The sequence below is a fragment of the Denticeps clupeoides genome, chromosome 5 (genome assembly GCF_900700375.1).
Source record: "Denticeps clupeoides chromosome 5, fDenClu1.1, whole genome shotgun sequence".
Classification (NCBI taxonomy): domain Eukaryota; kingdom Metazoa; phylum Chordata; class Actinopteri; order Clupeiformes; family Denticipitidae; genus Denticeps; species Denticeps clupeoides.
This window is the reverse complement of record NC_041711.1, coordinates 14,581,679-14,596,827: the sequence shown is the minus strand read 5'-3', so window position 1 is coordinate 14,596,827 and position 15,149 is coordinate 14,581,679. Positions and strand designations below refer to the sequence as shown.

The 15,149-nt window shown below is 40.8% G+C and overlaps 1 non-coding gene across 1 annotated transcript; it reads right to left on the bottom strand.

Annotated features, from left to right (window-relative positions):
- Positions 1–2,038: 2,038 nt before the first annotated feature.
- Positions 2,039–2,205, bottom strand: LOC114791441 (U1 spliceosomal RNA). Its single transcript, XR_003750038.1, has one exon. It is a non-coding gene; the product is annotated as a U1 spliceosomal RNA (small nuclear RNA).
- Positions 2,206–15,149: the final 12,944 nt, after the last annotated feature.

The following is a 15,149-nucleotide window of genomic DNA, read 5'->3' as shown; positions in this document are numbered from 1 at the left end:
CAAACGGTAAGAAACAGACTCCATGAGGGTGGTATGAAGGCCTGACCTCCACAGGTGAGGGTTGTGCTTACAGCCCAACACTGTGCAGCATGTTTGGCACACAGCATGTGGGGTTGTATTTCTTGGGGGGGGGCACACAGCCCTCCATGTGCTTGCCATAAGTTACCGAGATGAGAGCCTCAGACCCCTTGTGGAAGCATGCTGGTGCTGTTGGCTATGGGTTCATTCTAATGCAAGACAATGCTAAACTTCATGTGGCTGGAGTGTGTCAACAGTTCCTGCGTGACGAAGGCACTGATGCTATGGACTGACCCGCCCGTTCCCCAAACCTGAATCCGATTGAGCACATCTGGGACATCATGTCTCACTTCATCCACCAAGAGCACGTTGCACCACGGACTGTCCAGGAGTTGTTGAATGCTTTAGTCCAGGTCTGGGAGGAGATCCTCCAGGAGACCATCAGCCTCGTCATGTGCTTGCCCAGGCATTGTAGGGAGGTCATACAGGAATGTGGAGTCACACATTAGTGTGACTCTAAATCCAGACCTCCATGGGTTGAGTTCCATCAATTTTTTTTTGTGTTATTTTGTTTTTTAGCACATTCAACTATGTAATGAACAAATTACTTTATAAGAATATGTAATTCATTCAGATCTTGGATGGTTTTTGAGAAGTGTATATTCTGTAAATACTGTGTGTTTCATATTTTGATTTATGCAGATTGGTTATGTATGCATATTAATATCTATATAATCTGTGTTAAAAATGCCATGATGTCTAAACATGCATAAACATATTTGAGTCTCAAATATGATTTTATTTTCATCTCTACCAGCAGAGTATTATGTATGTGTGGGGCATTTAGTTATTTGCAGTAGTTCATATTCTGCCTTTTCCCAGCTGGAGTATCTCAGGATATGAAAGGCTTGAAACAGCTTCCTCCACTTTTCCAGGTGTGAATGAGAGGTGGATTTAGAGCCACTTTAAATCTTGCATGGCTGTATGCTGGGTCAAGTAGAAAGAAATGGAGAAACAAAGAATCAGTCAAACATTGAGAGATTGTGTAGTGAGCATGTGATATGGGTCATAAATTTGATACCTCCTGAATCTACACTGTTTTCTCCAAACAGGTTTGGAAAAAAAGGATTCTTGTGCACTAAGGTCATGCTGGCAGCTGCCACTCCCTCCGTCTCTAATGGTACCTCTGAGTGTTGATAAATTGGCAAAAAGGTGTTATACCATTAAATCATTGAGATGACTGGCTCATTCATTTCTCTTACTTTGTTTTCCAGTGGTTTATTTAAGCAAAATACAAATTCCTGAATCAGACTACCAGAATGGTCAATTTTCAATTAAAGTATCTCAAAAAGTGACTACACCCCTTAAATATTTGTACATTTTTCATGCTATCTTTTCTTTGGGACAATCAGAATCAGAATCGTATTTATTGGCCAAGTATGTGCAAGCACATACAAGGAATTTGATTCCGGTAGATGGTGTCTCTCAAGTACAATGTAGGAAAAAAACAACAACAACAAAAAACAACAACAATGTGCAAGGATGTGTGCAAGTATTATTGTACAAGTTGTGGAATTAATTTGTACTGTTTATAAATAACTATATCTACTGAGTATAAATAAATATATGTCAGAATGTACATAGGTCTATAAATAAATAGGCAAAAAACGAAATCCTATATACAGAGTGTACATAAAGTGCAGTGTGCAATGTTGAAGGCGATTTGCAGTGTGACAGTTTCAGCTGTTTAGGAGGGAAATGGCGAGGGGGACGAAACTGTTCCTGTGTCGGCTGGTCCTGGTCTGCAGGCTTCTGTAACGTCTGCCAGAGGGCAAAAAGTCTGTGACCAGGGTGTGAGGGATCTCCACTGCCCCAAAATGTGTCCTCTGCTTTTAACCATCACCCTTGGTGAGCAGTGTGCAGCCATGACAGGCGCCTGGGAAGCAGTGTGTGAGGACGGTGCTTTGCTGAGTGGCACCTCAGTGGCACCTTGGCAACCTTCTGATTACGGGCCGCTTCCTTAACCGCTAGGCCACCACTGGTTGTTAAAAAAATGTTAACTACCAGAAAGTATTCCCACATTTGGGGAATTCGCAGCGGTCAGCACAGCCAGAGTGCAAATGGCTGAGCCTCGCCCTGGGTGAACCGCGTTTTTGTGAACCGGTATCTCCCATGCCAGGTAAGTAAGGGTAGTGGCGAGACGGAAATAACTGTTCTGGTGTCAGCTGGTCCTGTTCTGCAGATTTCTGTCTCATTTGCCAGAGGGCAGCAGATCAGAAAGTCTCCACAGACGAAACATCTTCAGCTTGTTCAGCTCCAGGTTGTGCTGACTGCACCAGAGTACCAGCCGCTAAACTTCCTGTCTGTAAGCAGATTTGTCAACATCCTGAATGAGTCCAATGATGGCAGTGTCAACTGCACACTTCAGGAGTTAAACAGTTAAATTCCTGATGGTGCGGTCATTGGTGTAGAGGGAAGGCAACTGGTCTTGTGACCAGGATGAGGTCTCCAAGAAATCCACTAGTTACACTGGGCAGTGGTGGCCTAGAGGTTAAGGAAGCAGCCCCTTAATCAGAAGGTTGCTGGTTCGAATCCCGTTCTGCCAAGTTGCCACTGAGGTGCCACTGAGCAAAGCACCATCCCCACACACTTATCTAGCATGACTTTCAATCTTGCTCAGTGGGGTAAGTGGGGTTTGAATCTGTGAACTTGAGCTGTCTGGTTTGCAGACAGGCAGGTTACCCACTAGGCGATGAGTGAATGCACATCCAAGATTAACATATGTATATTACTTTTTATCCTAAACCTAAATATTTTAAAACGTTCCCCAAAACTTCCCTGGAGCTTGTTTTCTTTTAAGAGAAGCTCCCTTTGGCTCCCATTTAACTTGAACTGTACTGTCTGCATCTGTGGTACTGTCATCTGTGGTACTTTTTCCTGTAAGGAAAAAAGAAAAAAATCCCCCAAAAATCTTTTCAAAGGCTTCGACGTTCTCTTTCCCTACATTTTCTGTACCTTTTAAACAAGTCGTCAAACCCCAGAGTCACCCATCTAGCTCACATTTTAGATCACAAGTCACTTACTGCTCCTTCCATTTTTTGTTCAAAGTACACTTATATAAATCTAAAGCTTACAATCATTCAATGCACACACATCCACTTTGTCTTTATTTATATTTCTATGTGCCTTGAAGTGCAGTAACTTTTGTGCAATATTACACATCTATATGTTCGATCATCATAATCTTACTTTAAATCACTGCTTACTTTCAAATTTAAATATTTACACCTGTACATTTTATTTAAAAAATGTATCTATCTATACTGATAAACCGATTTTATAAAGTTGTAAGGTGTGAACTTTATTTTATCAAAAGAATGTAAAAAATGTATACATTTATATATTTATATCTTCCCAAGGCTCAGTTTGGATTTGTTCTGAAAGCCAATTTCTTCAGGCTGTTTAAACTAGTCAAGTATGAGTGTAGTGTAGGGTATCAGGTTCATGTAGTGTCCTCATGTCACTGTCAATCATGGAACAGCATCAGTTCTAGGCATGAGTGTGTCACTAAGATCAAGTCAGGACATGTTCCTCAGCTTCACCATGCCATGACATGTCATGCCAGACCACCTAAACCAGATGGTACTGTTTACTATGGCTTGGACTTAAACAACAATTGTGGCATTTTATAGGGGGTGATCCTTCACATCTTTACACTCCATCGGCCAAAATTCATCCTTTTTTATTAGCCATATGCCTGTGACTTTATGGATGCACTCAGCAGATGTTAGATAAAATGTTTACAATGTTTTCAGGGTTTCTATAATTTGTCACTGTTCTCTTTCCATCTGAATCCCATTTATATGCACATCCTGGATGTGACTGTGTTCACATATCTGCTGGCTGGGATAACTGCAGCCAACCAGGAGTATCCCCTGAAAGATGCATAATATTCTGTTAAAGTAAGAGCTCTAAGCTAGTTTACATTTCTTTGATTAGTCTTACTGATTGTTCTCCAATGATTATTGGACAATTGAGCCTTTTTACTGAGGATTATGGAGAAATGTGTGGTCGGTTTTGTATGTAGTGATGTGCTTGTGTCACCTACTAATGTGGTGCTCCAACAATTCAAAACAAGAAGCCTTGCTGGACTGACATGTAGAAAGTGTCGTTTTTTTTCTGTTCATCGGGCACCTCTTTCACGGAGATGTAATTGGAACAAGCTCCCATGGGTGAGTACTGTAACCCTATGCCACCGTCAGCGCAGCTCGCCTCCACTGTGACATCACTGGAGCCTTTCCACTGCTGCAAAACAACTCTCCTCTCTGCAGAATGCCTGTCATTAATAAACAGCCTCTCCTTCTCATCAGTTGGATTTTTCCTTTTCGGAAACTGCCAGGAGCCAGCAGTCTGTCCTGCTTGCACAGTCATCCTGGGGTCATCCTATTTAATTATTCATTTTTGATTATTATTCCATTCGCAGTGCTTTGAATTTGCAGATGCTTTCAGAAGTCTTCTTCTCCTTCTGCAGTATTCTTCTGTTGGATAACAGAGGGCAGCTTCATTGGTTGTATTAGCATGTTCAATGAGGTGGCTCAGATTCCCCGCCCTTGTCTCGAATACCATTGAACTCGCCCTTTGAACTCCATACTGCATTACAGAGCCATAGAACTAGATGTTGCAAATGTTTCACGTGTGCTGACTTCAGTCACACATGTAACTCTTGGAACAAATCTTTAATGAAAATTACTGGATTTTTCGTTTTTATCCAGTCTTACAAACAGGATGGGGTCAGGCTCTTAAAATGTCCAAATAAAATCATGACAAGAGCCTCAAATCACTCAGACGTGTAACCTTGGCCTCCATGTATCTCAGCGGCCTAATATTTGCAGTCAGTAAACAGCTGTCATTTTAAGGCCTCAGACCTCTTGGTCCTGTTTGGTTCATTAACATTATGTTTGGCAGACGTAACAGGTGAAACGGGTGTTCCCACTGCCTCGAGGGAGTGTTCGGACCCGTTTATAGAGCTCATCGTGGTGTTTTTTGGATGCCTCGGGTACCTTCTTATGTTCAGGGTCTTTCTTTGGGTGGTTTTGGCAACCCTGTCTTGAAACTTACAGGCCTCATGAGAACGACTTCAGCCGCTGTGTCCTTCCAGGCCCCTGCTTTATTTAAACAATGAACCCCTTTAAAAAATCTAGGATTTCTATGCACCTGTTACCTGGCAGTTGTCCTGGCATGCCTGACAGCAGGGCATTTAATGACGGCAGGGTAAAAAACTGGAAAGAAATCATGATATTATTAAAAATCCCAGGCTGCCCGGATCACTCTGTGCTGACAGGTTGTTTATCTCAGGAGAATGAGCGGAGGTGGTATTTCACTCATTCGTTGCAGATGATATATTTTCTCCTATTTCTTCTCTCTTGCTCTGTCTTTGCACCTTTTTTTACTCTTTGTTTTCCCTTATGCATGTGTCATCTTTAGGAAAGCCAGATATACCGCTGGGAATGTCATTATATGTATGTAATGGCTTCCTGAGGTACACCGCGTCTTCAGGAAAGGAGGTTGCTCCCCATTAGATCATTGCTCGCCCACGCCACAAAACCACAAACACAGGAATGTAAAGAAATGTCTCATGTTTCGTTGACCCGGTGCCTTTTTTTATTTTTGATATTCCAGCGGTTTGTGTAAGGCTCCTGCAGTTTTTCCAGCTTTGGCCTTGATGTGGGGAACTTTTGCTAATTCTGAGCCAGTGCGATTTAGCCTGACCCCAATGTGGTGACTGCGGTGAAACTGCAATGACAGGTGAGTGCACAGAGTAAAGTTTATACACTAAAGCACAATTTTTGGAGACTACATGTTGCCAAATCTAAAGCACCCGAGACTAAAAGAGTCTAAAATGTGATTAAAGAATGATTAAAGTTTATATCTTAGGCCCTCATGTTACATGATCTATTCTCATGGGATTCTAGGAAGGCCTGGACCTGAGCCATATGAAAGCAATTTTATTTCTCTCAAACCTCATGTACTGTACCCGGTCTAACTTGCATTTGATTGATTATAATTGCTTCCATATTGGATAAGCCTTGTTTTTCAGAGCTTTCAGCTCAAATGGATCTAGGCAAGTGAGACAGAAAAAAAAAACACCATGGAACTGGCTTGACAAGAAGAAGTCCAATCCCTTCTGAGTTCTTGGAATGATGATCTAAACTGATACGCAGTTAAAAAGAAGATATGTAAAAGAAGGTATGTGTTTAGAGTCCTTGATGCATGTGAGCTAGTCACAACCTTTTAAAGCACAAATATCTTTTTAACTGAATTCTGTAATAAGAAAGCTGCTAAGATTGACAAAATATGAATGTATTTATACTGTCTCTACATGCTATCTATAAAACATTAGGTTTTCAGTTCCAGTTTCAGTTTTTCACCATAAATATATATACACAAAATATATTACACTGCCTGTACAAAAAAAGTCACACATTCTAATATTTAATTGGAACCCCTATAGCCTTGATTACCGCACACATTTGCTCTGGCATTTGTAAGTGGCATTAATTTGTCACCAAGATCTTCTAGAGAGGATGATTCTCAATGGGATTTAGATCTGGACTCTGAGGTGTTCCATCCATGTGTGATAATTATGACTTACAGTCCCTGAAGCACTCTTTTAATAATTGAACTTTATGAATTTTGCCATTGTCATCTTGGAATATGCCTGTGCCATCAGGCAAGTAGAACTTCAGTAATGGAACAACCTGGTCATTCAGTAGATAGGTATTCAGCTGACCTCATTCTTCTGGGACATAATGTTGCTGAACCTCAATATGAGCAACTGCAGCATCCCCAGATCATAGCACCGAGGAGCCCATTACTCTGGAACAGGGTAAATATGGACTCATCAGATTACATGACCTGCTTCCATTGCTCCAGAGTCCAATCTTTATGCTTTCCAACAAATTGAAGCAAATTGATGCCTTAATGGTCAGATATGCCTCATTGATCAGCAGTTTTCTCAAGCCTACATGGTAGGTTGGTCTCTTTTCATTGTAATGTCACTGTTGAACATAGCTGTTTTTACAATTCTTTCTCACAAAACATTTGTGTCGCCTATCACGATTGTTCAAGATTTTTTCATACCACTTTTCTTCCACAAAGATAATATTTTATCACTATTCTTCAAGTTTATATATTTCACTAGACGGTTCTTAATCCAATTTTGGAAGTTTAAGCATTCTCCTTGGATGATTTTTTTTTTGAATGATGCATGCATAACTTGACTCTTCTGAATCAGATGAATATATTGCAGTATATATCTTAAGACATGATTATTTAAGAAATGACACGTGTCTAACTTACATTACTAACTGTATCAGTTTTCTAAAATGATTCTATTTGCACTGTTAAATCCAGGTGATTACTTTTTGTTTGATGGCAGCTTCTCAGTGCAAAAAATTCCAAAACTCATGTTATGCGTTAATCTGACCTCTTCAAATTGTCTCATGGTTCATGGAATGTACAAATGGCATTGCAATGTAAAATCAAGCATGTTAAATTAGAGCAATGCAATCATATCTGATAGTCAGTTGTGATCATCCAGAGACAGAATCACTAAACAATAAAAAATAGAATGCATATTCACACATGTGACTCACATTCTGCATTACAGCCCCCACAGAATTTTCTGTTCATTCCTGCGAACTCCCAGCAGTGCAGCTCGTTCAAGAAAACCTGGCCTGGTGCTGAGAACTACTCTCTGGTCAACTGAGGTTATTAATCTGTTACTCCCCTTATGATTAGTAGACATTTGGCACCTCCCTGTTTTCTGAACATGAACAAAACTGTTTTAAGACCACCAAAAAGTAAAAAAAGCAGTCCACCCAAAAATTATGCATTTAAAACAATGGTATAAAACAATCAGGAAATATATAAACTAAATATCCAAGTTATGGTTAATCCTGACAACATATTTATAATGGTTATAAATACTAAAAATAAACAAACCGCAGACTGAATTAGTATAAAATGACTAGAAAGAAACTCCACACATTATTTAAAGTTTTTAGGTTGCTGTAGATTGTATAAGATATATATAATGGGACTAACATACTTGGCATGTATATGTATAAAATAAACCGATAACAAGAACAATCCAATCCAATCCAACTTTATATATAAAGCACGTTAAAGCAACCAACAAGTGCTGTACAGGGAATAAGTTAGGGCAATAAATAAAAAATACTAGCATCACATAAAAAAATAAAATACATGATAAATAAAATCAGCATATTTAAAACATAAAACAGTATAAAATGACTAAAAGTGACTAAATTAAAAGTAAAAATAAGCTAAAATTCAAACATCTCATAAGCTAGGGTGAAGAGATGGGTTGTAAAACTGTAAAAACTGACAGAAAAGAGGCCTGTCAAATCTCATGAGTCAGATCGTTCAAAAATTTAGGAGCTGGTAAAGAAAAAAGCACAATCTCCACTAAATTTGCACTTAGTCCTGGGTACCCTCAGGAGCAGTTAATCGCTAACCTGAGGGAGCAAGATGGTATTTAAGGTTGGAGCAGCTCAGAGGGATAGGATGGGGCCAGGGTCCATGGAGGGTTATAAAAGCAAATCAAAGAATTTTAAAATGAATTTTAAATTAAATGGACAGTGAAGGGAAGTGAAGTGATTGTCACATGTGATACACATGGTGCACACAGTGAAATTTGTCCTCTGCATTTATCCCATCACCCTGAGTGAGCAGTGGGCAGCCATGACAGGCGCCCGGGGAGCAATCTTCTGTTTACGGGGCTGCTTCCTTAACCGCTAGGCCACCACTGCCCCAGTGTAAGATGGGACGTCGCAGGGCCATGACGTTTCTGCACCTTTGTTTTGCGTAGAGGTTTTTCCATATCTTTGTCAAATGGTAAGAGGTGTGAAATGCCAGCCATGTGTTCTGAGACCTCCTGTCCTGCCACAGATGGGAGACACTGGGGGTGTGACAAGACAGAAACAACAAATTCTGATTGGTCTGTGACAACTTCCTTGCAGTCAAATGTATAAAAGAATGTTCACTTGTGGTCTCAGGAGCTTTTCATCTTCTTTTCCATCGGGAACTGGGCCTTCCAGCTTCTTAGTCTTTTCCCTCTACCTATTTTTCTCCTGGATCAGGTGATGTCTCTGAAGCTTGGTTCAGGCTTTTCTGTCTTTTCCTCCTGTCTTTCATTTTTGTTTTTTTGTAACATTGGTACCTTTTTTGCACACAATATTTACATGTTACTGCAATATTAATTTACTTGTGTTAATAAATTATAAACTGTTAATTCTTTTAGCCTCTATTGTGCGATGCCTCTTTCTGCCAGGTGTAAGAATGGACATCACGGGAGCCTGCTTTTGCGTTGCATAACAGATGTCTGCAGGGGAAAGTGTGACATTCCTGTGTCGATGGTTGTGCGTGAAGATTCGACACCTCTGTTTTACATGTCTTTTGTCTGACGGTTACGTGTGAAGTATCAGCCGTCAGGACCGCCCACCCTCTATGTCTTCCCCAAATGGGAGGCACCAAGGGCGTGACATCAGAAACAACAGGTTCTGATTGGTCAGTGACAACTTCCTGTAGGCCAGTGACAACTTCCTGTAGGCCAGGGGTATAAAAGTCTGCTCACATGTGGAAAAAGGGGCTCTGAGCTTCTTGCTCAGGGGGTTTTCCATCGGAAGCCAGAAGGCTTCTGAGCCTTTCTCTCCCCCTCTCTTTCTCTTCTCCCACTTTACTCTTTCTTCTCATTTTTATTTTCTCTGTAACCTTGGTACCTTTTTACATTGAATATTCACATGTAACTACAATAATTATTTACCGGTGTTAATAAATTAGAAACTGTTCATTTTTAACCTCTATTGTGCCATGCCTCTTTCTGCCAGGTAACATCAAATTGGAGTGGTTGAATACAGTGCTTTGTGTGGAGGGAGAAAGAGTTTTTTCTACACACTCTATTCTCTTCTCCCACACCACATGGTCTTTTTTACACAGGTAACATCAGGTTGGAGTGATTTTAATGCAATGCTTTTGTGTGTAGAGAGAGTTTTTATTCCATTCTCCACAGTTTTACAGCAGCCAGTTTATTGAACCTAATATAGGGGTAATGTGCTCAACCTTCCGAGTGAAGCATTTTGATCCCTCTGGAGATGCATGACCCCTATATAAAGTGCAGTAATTTCAGCATAAAAGGGAAATTTGATGCCATGTTTTCTGAGTATAAAACTAAGAATAAAAAAGAAAAGGGGGGCAAGAAATGAGCCCTGTGGGACACCACACGTCTGGTCACCAAGACGGACACAAAAAGTTCACTCTGTCAAGTTGGACATTTACATTTTTTTATAAAGTAAAATAAAGTGAAGTGATTGTCACATGTGATACACAGCAGCACAGCACACGGTGCACACAGTGAAATTTGTCCTCTGCATTTAACCCATCACCCTGAGTGAGCAGTGGGCAGCCATGACAGGCGCCCGGGGAGCAGTGTGTGGGGACGGTGCTTTGCTCAGTGGCACCTCAGTGGCACCTTGGCGGCTCGGGATTCGAACCGGCAACCTTCTGATTACGGGGTCGCTTCCTTAACCGCTAGGCCACCACTGCCCCAGCATTTGCCCTTACCCAGAGCGACTTACAACGTGTTTTCATGTTACCATCAATGAAGTAATCAGTTCTGGTTCACTAGGACTCAAACCATGAATACAATTATTTTATTCTCTCGGTTGTAATTTTTCTTGCATAAGTCAGACTATAAGAAAGTCACAAGTACGTCTAAGTATTTTCTAAAGCAGAAGGTCATAAGCTGTGGCTTGAGAATACTCAGCGACTGTGCTGTTCTCACCTTGAGGGGTATTTCATTCTACCACCTAGGGTCCAAGACAGAGAAGAGTCTAGATGAGTATCTTCCTTGAACCTTCAGAGGTGGAGGGACGAGACGAGCAGTACTGGAGGGTTAGAGAGTGCAAGGTGCAGTGCAAGGTATAATAAGGGCTCTGAGGTAGGATGGTGCTACCCCATGTTTGGCTTTGTAGGCCAACATCAGTATTTTGAATCTGATGTGGGCAGATACTGGGAGCCAGTGGAAGGAGTGTAGTAGTGGGGTGGTGTGGGAAGGTTGATTTGGGAAGGTTGAAAACCAATTGTGCTACTGCATTCTGTATTATAGGTAGAGGCCGGATGGTATGCTAGAAGGGAGTTACAGTAATCCATACAGGACCTGAACCAACCCAGTGCTGTTCCTATGATACCCACCCACTGCTCCAAACAAGAGAGTTAATTAGCATGATCCACTGTATCTAATGCAGCAGTCAAATCGTAAAGGACAAGAACATTACAGTCAGAATACTCAGCGACTGTGCTGTTCTCACCTTGAGGGGAAGTCCATTCCACCACCTAGGGTCCAAGACAGAGAAGAGTCTAGATGAGTATCTTCCTTGTACCTTCAGCGGTGGAGGGACCAGACGAGCAGTACTGGAGGGTTGGAGAGTGCAAGGTGCAGTGCGAGGTATAATAAGTCTGTAGCCAAACGTATGTCATTAAAATCTTTTAAAACAGCCTACTCAGTAAGGCAGTATTGGCCTAGCAGGTAAAGAAGCGGACTCAAAATCGGTAGGTTGTGCTGTGCTGCAGTGCATCATAATGACAATCACTTCACGTTCACATGAGCATCAGAACTGGACAATGAAGCGATGGAAGGAGATGTCCTGCTCTGTTGATTCATGTTTAATTTTGCATCATGTGCATGTGTGTACCTTGGGGAAGACATTGAAGCAAGATGCATATGAGAAGATGATGCTTTTTGCTGGGATTTTCTTTTTTTTTTGTGAAAAGGTTTTGTGTTTTTTATTTCTTCAGTCCATGACCATCACAAAACTTTTTCATGGTTTGACAGATTACAAGCCTTGTGGGTAAAGTCTGTGGTGTGTCTTAAATCTGTTTTCAAACTCACACATTTTAGTTTGTGTCATGGCGGCATGGTGCATGGATGATCACATTTGCACTGCTTCACAAAGACGTTTTTTTTTTTTTACATAAAACAGGTACACGCATCAGAACAGGACTATCAGATTAAGGACCTTACAGGGAAGTGATACAAGAGATCGACATTTATACACTCACAACAACTGCACACACTCAGGATAACAATGAACAAAACACAATGAATGAGGCAGTGGCCCGAATTGGAGTCAGTCCCCTGACAGAATGGTGTCACTCGGGATATCAGAGAGCTGTAAAAGTGTTTTTTTAGAAAAGACCTTCCTTAGGTGAAAAAGAAAAACAACTGGCAATGTTCTCCATGAATTTAACAGTATGCTGTGCTCAATAACAGCAAGTCATTTCACTACACACACCCACTGTGTTTTCCTGACCTTTACTGTGGTTATGCAATGCAGAGCTTTTCTCCAGGTAAAGGAAAATAGAGAAATAATAACCATATGGTCTTTGTGAACAGCATGTTCTCATTATTACTAGTCTTTGTGTTGTGTGATGGAAGTGTTTTTGGAGCACTTGACCTTGGAGATCTGTGTTGTAACAGCGTTTATTGACATTAAGGTCTGACCACACTGGTTAGTTCCATGTTTGTGTATTCCTCTGTGTGGCAGATGAGCAAAGAATAAGGACTTTATTCTTCTCTGTTGTTGTTCTTGAGAAGAGACTTTACAGACCTTTGATAGTTCTTTCATGAACCTCTAGAATGGATCTGTTCTTTTTGATAGATCATGCGCTCATAAAAGCCTATCTAAAGAAAAAAAAATGTTTTTAGGGCCCTGTCAGATCCAATTTTCTGAGCTTCATGGATGATGTAAGTTCACCAGTTTATCGCATGGTGCTCTTACAGTAGACTCTGAATCTTGGTCAGGGTAGATAGTGTACATACCTTGTCTTGAAGCTCCTAAAAGAACAATTACAGCTTTCTTCATGACTTTTTGTACATTTGGCCATGGTCCTTGGTCCCTGCAGGATCCTTGGATCCCTGGACTGCTTCTCTTTGAAGTTACATCAAAGTCCTTACTGTGTTCCTTCCAAGTTTGTAGCTGGTGAAACAGGTGGTACATTCAGCTGACTGCATCCTTTTAAACCTTCAGGCACCTTAAAGTTAAGGTGAAGTAATTGTTATTATAAAAACACTGCAGCACAGCACATGGTGCATACAATAAAATGTGTCCTCTGCTTTTAACCCATTGTCTTGGTGAGCAGTGGGTAGCCATGACAGGCGCCGGGGAGCAGTGTGTGGGAACGGTGCTTTGCTCAGTGGCACCTCACAAGCACCTTGACAGTTTGGGATTTGAACTGGCAACCTTCCGATTATGGGTCCGCTGACAGTTGTTTCATTGAGGCCTTGGCTCAGGTGATGAAGATGCATTCACTCATGAACATTGCCATTTTGCAAAAAATATATATAATAATAATAATTAATAAAGAACTTATTAAAAAAATAAATAGGTGAATGCTTATTTATAATGGACTAGAGAGTATAGCTTACTATATGCTGTAAATCTGACTACTGATGTACTAGAATATCTAAGGAAATGCATATTTTGCGTGTGTTATTATAATCATTTTAATAAAAATATTCCAATAAAAAAAGAAGAATATTAAGCCAGGACACGTGTTCAAGGCATGTGTTTTCCCATGTGCTCTTTTTTCCCCAGAATCAGGGACTCTCAACACTTCCAGGAACACATTCCTCTTGACTGCACAGAACACTTTATCTGAAGAATCAATACTGGCTGTCCCCTAATTAAAACCAATCACTATATAGCTGGAGGCTTTCGTAGCTCCTGCTGTAATTCCACTCTGCTGCAGGGATTTCCCTTGGCTGCTGCAGACAGAAAGCATGCAGAAAGCATATGTGTTGCCTCTGGATATTGTAATTCAATATGGATGATGCATACCAGGCAGGTGCCTCACTTAAAGCAAGCATGTTACCCCCAAACTCTGATGGAGTCCACAGTTCTGTATGAACAATCAGCCACAACTGACCACATTATGACTGGTGATATAAAATGCTTAATCCAATTTTAGTGGCACCTGGCTGTGGGTGTGACGCGTAAGTCAATAGGTAAACATTTTTTCCTTAAAGCTGATGTGTTAAAAGCAGAAAAAATACACCAAAGGGTATGCATCAAAGACCATATTGTGATGACTGGACAGTGGTCATTTACATTTAGAGCATTTATCAGACGCCCTTATCCAGAGCAACTTACAATCAGTAGTTAGAGGGACAGTCTCCCCCCGGAGCAACTGAGGGTTAAGTGTCTTGCTTAGGGACACAATGGTAGTAAGTGGGATTTGAACCTGGGTCTTCTGGTTCATAGGTAAGTGTGTTACCCACTAGGCTACTACCACCCATACAGAACTAGGTTATAGCATCTGAAAAGCTGCAGATTCTCAAAGAAGAATCCTTGTCCAAGAAAAACCATGTAATGTCCTTATCTGATTAATCATCTTTTACATGAGGATGGCAGTCTGCACTGCTTACGTGGGGACGACAGCATGATGCACTAAGATAAAAAAAACATTAATTTTATTGCTGCCTAGTTCTATCCATATGTAGACTGTTGGGGTCTGATCATTGAAGATACTGAAAGAAAATTAGATTTTGGCACCTTTTGAAAAAGGTATCGAATTATAATTGATAGTTGTGCACCATACCCTCTCTCAATGATGTTGTAATTACTTGATTATGTGAGTCGGTTTTTCTCAACCATTTTCCTGCAAGACCACATGCCAAAAAATGTTAATTCCAACCTGTGCTGCTTATATTCTTATGGGTTCATTATCAGATTATTAAGATACACATGAGCCTAATTAAGCAGTAAATTCTGGCAAAGGCACTTCCAGGAACAGGACTGTGAAAGCCTGATGGTAACACGTGTTGTATAGGGGAGTGCCAGAGTGATGAAAACGTGCAGAGCTGTGCCTTAGAAGCTTTTTAAAACTTGGCCTATACAAATCCTGGCTGATATTATTTTACCTATGCAAACCATACAATGTAGAAAAGGATTATATGCTGGAAAAGAAATATAATAAATTATGAAATCAACATGGGACACTCGCACAAAGGGTGTAACATCCAGATCCGGATCCACCTTGAGTCTTACAGC